The 9,464-nt window shown below is 41.3% G+C and overlaps 1 protein-coding gene across 6 annotated transcripts in view; it reads left to right on the forward strand.

Moving 5' to 3' along the window:
- The window catches only part of TMEM200A (transmembrane protein 200A), an 89,401-nt gene that overhangs the window by 29,151 nt on the left and 50,786 nt on the right, over nucleotides 1–9,464 (forward strand). The window contains exon 3 of one of the 6 annotated variants that reach the window (XM_060419609.1): nucleotides 8,481–8,502. The exons of the other annotated variants lie outside the window; for them this stretch is intronic. The gene's annotated coding sequence lies outside the window, so the exon portion shown is untranslated. The remainder of the gene's footprint in view (nucleotides 1–8,480; nucleotides 8,503–9,464) is intronic. 6 annotated transcript variants of the gene reach the window in all.

Raw genomic sequence — 9,464 nt, forward strand, 5'->3', positions numbered from 1 at the left:
GTTTCCAAAAAAAGTGTGAAACATTAAATGCCCAACAGCCTTCAAACTATTTTTGACTATAATTTAATTTTCTTTGATTATAAGATTTCAAGCCTGACAGACATGATTATAAATCATATAATTTTATTTTATTTTATCTCAGTTGTTTGGATCTTGGAGAAACGAGATCTTATTATACCTCTCAGTTATCTAGTGTGTTCTTTTTTAAGATTTTATTCTATTTTCATTAATGCATAGTTGATTTACATTAAAGTATAGTTGATTTAAGGACTTCCCTGGTGTTTCAGCTGGTAAAGAATCTGCCTGCAATGCGGGAGACCTGGATTTGATCCCTGGGTTGGAAAGATCCTCTGGAGAAGGGAAAGGCTACCTACACCAGTATTCTGGCCTGGAGAAATTCCATGGGGTCAAAAAGAATCAGACATGACTGAGTGGCTTTCACTTTCACTTTCTTTCATAGTTGATTTACAATGTTGTTTTAGTTTCAGGTGTACAGTAAAGTGATTCAGTAACACACACACACACACACACACACACACACACATATATATATGTATTCTTTTCAGATTCTTTTTCATTATAGCTTATTACAAGGTGTTGAGTATAATTCCCTGTGCCATACAGCAGGACCTTGTTGTTTATCTATTTTATGTGTGAAAGTGAAAGTCACTCAGCCTTGTCTGACTCTTTGAGACCCCAAGAACTATACAGTTCATGGAATTCTCCAGGCCAGAATACTGGAGTGGGTAGCCTTTCTCTTCTCCAGGGGATCTTCCCAACCCAGGGATTGAATTCAGCTCTCCCACATTGCAGGTGGCTTCTTTACCAACTGAGCCACCAGAGAAGCCCAAGAATACTAGAGTGGGAAGCCCCTCTCTTCTCCAGCAGATCTTCCTGACCCAGGAATCAAACTGGGGTTTCCTGCATTGCAGGCAGATTCTTTACCAGCTGAGCTACCAGGAAAGCCCATTTTATGTATAGCAGTATGTATTTGTTAATTGCAAACTCCTAACTTATCCTTTCCCCTACCCCCGCAGTCATCTAGTTTTAACCAAGAAGCACTCTGAAATTCTTCACTGTAGCTATAGAGCAAACTTTCTGTGTCCCATTTTGGTGAAATAACAGGTGTCTTTTTGTCATGTCAGGTGACCCACGTTCTGCAGGGTGCTGTCATGCAGAGAGCAGAAGGGGCAGGAGGATCAGGATGTGTCAGTGTTTGGAGTAGCACCACCACTTTCTGTGTGGTCTGAAGTATGTCATTTAATCTCAGTGAGCCATTTCTGAATTTACAAAGTGCAGCATATACTACCTGCTTCACAGGAATTACTCTGAGATTTAAATGATGGAGGATGTGAAAAAGCTTGCTAAGAGTTAGTATTCTTTATACCCTTAAGGGTGTGAACCCATCTTTCTTATGAATATTTCTCCTCCATATCGTGGCGGGGGGGGGGGGGCGTGCATTGCATATGTGTTAGTCTCTCAGTCATTTCCAACTCTTTGCAACCCACTGTAGCTCACCAGCTTCCTCTGTCCATGTATGTAGGAAGTGCTTAATAAATGCTGATAATGGATTGGGACTGTTAGGAAAAAAAAAAAGAATGCTGCTCAACAAGGGACATGGGTGCACTAAGATCAGATATCCACTCATTTCCTGGCAAATTTCTTCTCTTGGAATCTGCTCCAATGTTGAGGTTGCTTGATCCTCCAAGGCAGCCTTGAGTTTTTGTCCCTCTGCCCTGGACTTCGTCTGCTCCCCCTCATTACAGCAGGATTTCTCAGCCTTCTCACTATTGATAGTTTGAATCAGATAATCCTTTGTTGTGGCAGATTGTCCTGTGCATTGTAGGATGTTTAGACACATCTGTAGTCTCTACTTCTCCTTCTGTGCTGTGCTCAGTCATGTCTGACTCTTTGCAACCACTTGGACTATAGCCCCCAAGGCTCCTCTTGTCCATGAGAGTTTCCAGTCAAAAATACTGGGGTGGGTTACCACTTCCTTCCTCCAGGGGATCTTCCCGACCCAAGGATTGAACTCCCATCTTCTACATCTCCTTCTTGGCAGATGGACTCTTTAGCACTGAGTCACCTCTTGCCAGTAACTTCAGCCTTAAGAGCAGACCAAGTTGAACAATAAAAAATATCTCCAGACATTGCCTTTTGTCCTCTGAGGACAAAATTGCCCACAGTTGAAAAATCACTGTATACAACAGTCATACAACAGCCCCAAATGTGTGAAAGTGAAAGTTGCTCAGTTGTGTCTAACTCTTTGTGACCCCATGGACTATATAGTCCATGGAACTTTCCAGGCCAAAATACTGGAGTGGGTAGCCATTTCCTTCTCCAGGGGATCTTCCCGACCCAGGGATAGAAGCCAGATCTCCTGCATTGCAGGTGAATTCTTTATCAGCCGAGCCACCAGGGAAGCCCAGTGTGTATGTAATCATCATTAATAATTTGCCTGTGCCCGCTCCTCACCAACCCCTAGAGGACAGGTCCCGCACCAGACAGAAGTACACTGAATATGGAAAGAAAAGGAAAAGACACTTGAAGAACTACTCAGTTACAGTAATTGAATGGATTCATTATGTGAATTTTTTGTTTTCTTCTGGACCAAAAGGGCAAGGACTCACCAAAACCTCAGGTCTTGTTTCTGAAACCATTAGTGCCACCACCTTTTTCTCAAGCTTCCTTTTCCCGTTCCCTGATGGCTGACAGAATTATTCAGTGTGTTCACTCAAAGTGGCATTGGCTACTTGAGACTTTAGGCTTCAAGGTCCAGGCAGAGATCAAAGGTGCCTCTTTCTCTCCACCTTTTTTTTTAAAACTTCATAGCATCTTCCACCCCCAGGTTCCAAATATCATCTATACCCTGAAGATTCCTAAATTCCTAGCTAAGAACCTCCCAATGAATTCCGGAATCATGTATCTTAGCCCTACTAAGGTATCTTCTCTTGCATATTTCACAAACTCCTGAAACAAAAACCTCATGTGTGTACAGATGAACTCATACTCTTACTTCCTTGTCTGTTTTCAACTTCCTTCTGAATTCTTTATTCCAGGGACTGGAGCAGGGCTCTGGAGTCAGTCTTCCTTTGTTCCTTGATAACTCAGTGACCTTGTGCAGATGACTTCTTTTGTTGCACCATTATCCTCATCTGATAGATGGATACTTGTCTTCCAGGGTTCTTGAGAAGATCAAATTAGGTAATGTGTGTAAATCACTTAGAAAATATTGCCTGAACTGCTTAATAAATGCTAAGTGTTGTTATTGTCCAAAAACATGCCTTCCATGTTTACTTAGGTTTACATTACTCAATTGTAAGTGGTTATTAAATCCTATTATGTGCCAAGAGATGAGCTACTCACTATAGAAACCAAAATGAATGAGAAATCAGAATGATTCTCATCTCTTACTCCTCCTCTTACCATTTCCCTGTTTCTACCCAGCAAATCCCTGCGAATCCCTTTTGTTAATCCCACCTGTCATTTTACTCAGTATGGTCCATTCTTATCCGTTTCAAGTGCGATGGCTTCCATGAAGGTTTTGATCCTTTCTTGCTTAGATTATTACAGCTGTCCTTAAAACCAGCCATTTGGCTTCCAGTTTCATATCCAGCTTGTCCGTTCATTGTCTTGCTTCCTAGTGTCTTTCACTGCCTTTATAATGAAGGTCAACCTCGCTAGCATGATGTAGGTGGCCCTCGGGGACCTGCTTATCTTTTAGGCTGACCATGGGTGGTATCCCAACATGCTTTAGCACTCAAACTCCAACATGCCAGATTCACTCATACTTTCATACCTTTCTGGCAACTGTTCCTGCCTCCTTGTTTTCCCTCTTTTCTTTGTTAAACTAATATCTATTCATCTTTCAGTCAAATCCCCATAATTCCCTAAATTGTGAATTTTTGATGTTATACTCATTTTGATTTCTCATTCATTTCGGTTTCTGTAGCGAGTAGCTCATCTCTTGGCACACAGTAGGATTTGTAAAACTATGATTCCATAAGACTGAGTCAGCCAGTGCAGCCTTATAGAACTGCAGGAATAAAACTGAATCAGAATAAATTGACAGAATTAAGCAGCAAAATTAAGAGTGAAGAAAACATGTAGGTATCTCTAATGGATAGAATACAATGGTCAGTAGACATAGAATCTTAAAGCTGAGATCAAGTTAGAAGTCTTGACGGATAAAGCTCATTTGTAGTAGATAATAGAGGGAGGAATACCTAGGGGCCTGGGGATTAAGGCATGCTACCTTCTTTTACTGTCCCTGCTTTCAAGGAGTTTGATCTCATGAGGGAGAACACCAGAGAAAAAAGTAAATCATTTCTTACAATGGAGTACTATTTAAAAAGGTACGCACCTAGTGTTATGGCAACAGAGATGAAGTAATTTTTCAACAAATGGGGTCACGTCATTGCCTGGGGGCCAGAAATGACCAGCTCAAACATCAAAGGCACATGTGCAGTGGGCAGATGTTTTACATCATTTCCAAGCCTCCTGTGCCAGTAACAGCTTCATATAAAGAGCCTGATCAAAGATCGAGTTCAGTGGACCAGACTGCCTTGGGTTCACATGGCCTGAGCCACAAAAGATGCCAGTGTTTCATCATTTTCTACCTAAGTGTTTTTTTGACTAGTTTACTGCTAAAAGCATGTCTTTTTTTTCCCCCCTCCTTTTCAATCCCTTTATTTTAACTCAAACTGTTCTGCTAAAAGATTACCCTCAACTTATGTTACCTCCTAACAGTCTCTGCCCACAACGCTGCCCAAGGCTCTCAAATCCTCGGACTAGACAGTGGGGTTGGGTAGAGCACAGCACGAGCCTGGAAATAGACACTCTACGGGATGAATATATGTGGTCCCCAAGTCCGGAGGGCGGTGTGGTGGAGCCTTGAGAACACCCCCTGGACTGCAAGAGCACCTGTCCCGGGCTTCTGGGCCCACTCCATCTGTTGCTCAGAAGCAGCCCTGCTTCTTCGGAAAACTTCATCCTCTCTACTTGAAATGCTGGCTGAGGATAGGACCAGGCAGTGTTTGCCCAGGAAGCTGGGAATTTAGGCAGAACAAGGGAACAGTGCCTCCTTTGTGAGCCTCCATGAGGAGTCCCACTCCCCCACAACCCTGCCGGCCCCTCAAATCATCAGATAGCTGGGGATGAGCTAGAGTTCTGTCTCAGGCTCCGGAGGGGAGAAGGAAGGAAGCCCACGCAGTCTTCAGTGCAGCTGAAATATCCCTGATCTGACAGGGGCCCGGTTGCAGGGAGGAAGGGGACTCTTCTGATTTGATTTTAATAATTACAACAGCATCAAAAATATGAATGTTCAGCACAACCTCTGTGTGCGTGTGTAAAAGTATGTCCTTTTTTCAGGAAGATTATTTTTCGGACCTGACATGTAAAGTGGGGGAGCATAGGATACAGCTTTCTCAACACTAAGGAGATGGCCAAAGCATCATTTATTGTCACTAATCGGAAAGATCCTCAGAGAAACGGCAACTCACTCCAGTAGTCTTGCCTGGGAAATCCCATGAACAGAGGAACCTGGAGAGCTACAGTCCATGGGGGTCACAAAAGTGTCGGACGTGACTGAGCGACTAAACAGTAACGATAAACCATTTTAATCCACGATTTCCTTGAAGGAACCATGTTGTTCTGGTTGGGTCAAGGAATGCATTTCTTTGTTGTTCAAATATGTGCCTTTATATATTCTATTGGGAAAATCTCTAATCATGTTTTATCTTTTGAATTGTCAGCTCATCTTCTTGGGAAGGATTTCTCTTCCTTTTTTTTTTTTTTTTGACAGATTGAGTATCACATCCTGCCCTTCAGTTAGGGTAATGTAAACAGTTTCCACTCCTGTTATGTATCCACCACTTCATCATTGACGTGAAATAGCAGTGAATCACATCCCTGGTTGTGTTTCAGGATTCAATAAACTGTATTTTCAAGCTAGTTGTTAGCGTTTGAAGTCAATATTTGTCCATTTCTCAGAAACCTTTTACCAACCCCAGAAGATTTGACTCTTGACTGCTTTGTGTGCAAGGAGCCACCACCCTTGCCCTCTACCCAGTCTAGAGTCTAGAGCCTGGGACTGTTTCAAGGGAAGTGCTGAACTGATGTGCAAGAAAGACCCTTTATCAAGACTTGGTCTGATTTTGCTGTTGCACAACTGTCACACTGAAATCCCTTCCGCTCCTACAGAAGGGAATACTTACTTCTGCCAGCAGCTTCCTGCCAGAAGTTGGAATGGTTCCCTGTAAATAGTCGGAGTAGCGGGGGTGGAAGAGCTTTCTTCTCTCCCCACGCTACCTCTGCTTCTGGCAAAGGTTTGGATATTGGCAGGGGCGCCCCGCCCCTGCACAGTCTGTTCCTGGAGGTGGGGAATTCCTCTTACTTCCAATTACCAGTTTCTTTACATGAGGGAGGACATTTTTTGGCATAGATTATCCTTTTCACTTCATGTCTGGCTGACAGCGCCCTTGCTAATTTATTTTTTTGGCATTTTTTATGCATTTGTTAAGATGTCAAATGGTACGCACAGAGCTTTGGAGTAAAGGCTGAGCTTACATCCTGGAGCTTGCAGTAGGTATGGGATGTTGGAAGTTCTCTTTGGAATAGAAGCTATAGTACTGGGTAAATAGAGGGTGTTAAAAGTCGTTCAGTTGGGTCTCTTTGTGATCCCATGGATTGTAGCCCACCAGGCTCCTCTGTCCTTGGAATTCTCCAGGCAAAAATACTGGAGTAAGTGGGTAGCCATTCCTTTTTCCAGGAGATCTTCCCCACCCAGTAATTGAACCCAGTTCTCCCATATTGCAGGCAGAGTCTTTACCATCTGAACCACCAGGGAAGTCCAAATATAGGGTGTCTTGTGTGATTTACTTGTCTTCTTGCAAAAGTCTTATGACCCTTTAGTGAAGAGTGAACCACAGAATCCTAAACTTGTAAGTGTATCAGGATTTGAAAATTCATGTTCCCCATTGCCTTCATTTCCCTGCTAAGGAAGTTAAAGCCCCAAAACACTTAGTGATTCACCCAAAGCCACCCAGCTGGCCAGTGCTAGAACCTATGCCAGAATACCAGTCTTCTCTCCTTGTCTTGCATTATTTTTGCTATATTTCAATGTTTTGAAAGTACTGGTCACTTAGTACATTGTATTAGGCACAGCAAATTTATCTTCATAGTTCCTTCTGTGTAGGATGGGGAAAAAAAGAGAAAACCTTACCCTTTCCCCACCCAAACAATTCTGACTAGCTGTATAGCCATTCTCGATGGATTGGCTATAATTCTTGCAACTAGATTGAGTTGCCTGAAAAAAGGGTCATGTCAGTAGTTTTCCCCTCTCCCAAGTGGTTGGAACCCTTTGTGGAAATGCCAGCCAGCTGAAACATGTCAAAATCAATCTGTAATTTTGGAGGCTGTGGAAAAGCAGCTCCTGTTGCCTGCCCTGGACAGTCTGTTCTATTATACTATCTGAAACATTAATAGTGCATTTGTGAAGGCATACTCAGGAAGAAGAGAGCTCACAAATTGTTTTTTCAGAGGAAGTGATTATAATAAACAACTGATTTGAGTGAAAGTGGCTCAGAAAATATTTCAGGTTCTGGCTGAGACTCCTATATGGTTAATTAAGTAATTTTTACAAATCTCTTATGAAACCTGATGTTACGAAGTGATTTTTTTTAAAATAAAAAGTTAATGAACATGGTATCTGTTCAGAACAATTGCTTTTAAATTCACTGGTCAGATGGGAAAGGATTTTCTGGTAATGATGTTAGAAGAGACTCACCACACATTTCTTGACTGGATTGTGTTATACCAGAAGGTTACTACTCTGATCCAGAGTCTGATTGAATTTTTTTTTTTCTTTTAAGCACTGATCTTCTAACCTGAATTTTAGTGACCTTTACCTTACAGTCCATTGTTTTATCTATTTTATTTGTTTTGGCTGTGCTGCACAACATGTGGGGTCTTAGTTTCCTGACCAGAGCTCAAATTCGAACCCCCTGCATTGGAAACCTGGAGTATTAACCACTGGATGCCCAGGGGAGTCCTGTGATTAACTTTAAAGGAAATTTGAACCCCTTGCATTGGAAGCCTGGAGTATTAACCACTGGACACCTAGGAAAGTCCTGTGATTGAATTTAAAGGAGATACTGCACATAATGGTAGTTAAAATCCAGAGCCCATAACAACGTGGTCTTTTTTTTTTTTTGACAGCAGTTATTAAAAGGGCAGGGATGTAAAACTTATGATGGTGTCATTAGTGGCTAAAACTTAACACTTTAACATTTAAATATGAAAATAGTGATAAAGGACATTTGGTGTTAGAGTCATTTTCAAATGAAAGTATCAGACATATGAACTTGTGTGAAAAATCAGTACAGTTTACATTTTGGGGGGGCTTAAGAAAACAACTAAAGCTTTAAAAAATGTTCTCTACTCTTAGACTTTATATTTATTAGTATTTCTGACATTTATAGGATCTTGCTGGTGGCTCAGACGGTAAAGCATCTGCCTGCAATGCGGGAGACCTGGGTTCGATCCCTGGGTCAGGAAGATCGCCTGGAGAAGGAAATGGCAACCCACTCCAGTACTCTTGCCTGGAAAATTCCGTGGACGGAGGAGCCTGGTAGGCTGCAGTCCATGGGGTCGCGAAGAGTCGGACACAACTGAGCGACTTCAGCGTCATGTCATGTCTGACATTTATGGACGTGGGACTGACAGTTTCTTACACACAGTGGGTGCTCTGCAGATATTGGCAGCTCATAGTATAGAAGATTAAAAATTTTAAGGAAAATTTTGGTATCAACTTTTTCTTTATGTGTTTTAAAAATTTATTTTTGAAGTATAGTTGATTTACAATGTTGTATTAGTTTCAGTTGTACAGCAAAGGGATTCAGTTTTGCATATACATATATATATTCTTTTTCATATTTTCCATTATGATTTATAATAGGGTATCGAATTTAACTTCCTTGTGCTAAGTAGTAGGACCTTGTTGTTTATCCATTCTATATATAATTACTTTCATCTGCTAATCCCATGCTCCCACTCCATTATTCTCCTATCCCCCGGTGGAAACCACAAATCTGTTTTCTAGGTCTATGAGTCTGTTTCTATTTTGTAAATAAGCTCATTTGTGTCAAAGTTTAGATACTACATATATGTGATATCATAGGGTATTTGTCTTTTTCTTTCTGACTTACTTCATTTAGTATGATAAGCCTCTAGGTCCATAAATGTTGCTGCAGAGGTCATTATTTTTTTTATGTTTTATGGCTGAGGAGTTTTCTACTGTATGTATGCACCATGTCTTCTTTAACCATTCATTTCTTGATGGACATTTAAGTTGTTTCGATGTCTTTAGCTGCATTATTTATATATTTTTGTTTGCTTAGAATTTTATTGTAATTTTGAGAAAATCCTCAGACATTTTGGATTTTTACCAGTTCTTTTAAATTAAT

Source organism: Ovis aries, chromosome 8, assembly GCF_016772045.2.
Source record: "Ovis aries strain OAR_USU_Benz2616 breed Rambouillet chromosome 8, ARS-UI_Ramb_v3.0, whole genome shotgun sequence".
Classification (NCBI taxonomy): Eukaryota; Metazoa; Chordata; class Mammalia; order Artiodactyla; family Bovidae; genus Ovis; species Ovis aries.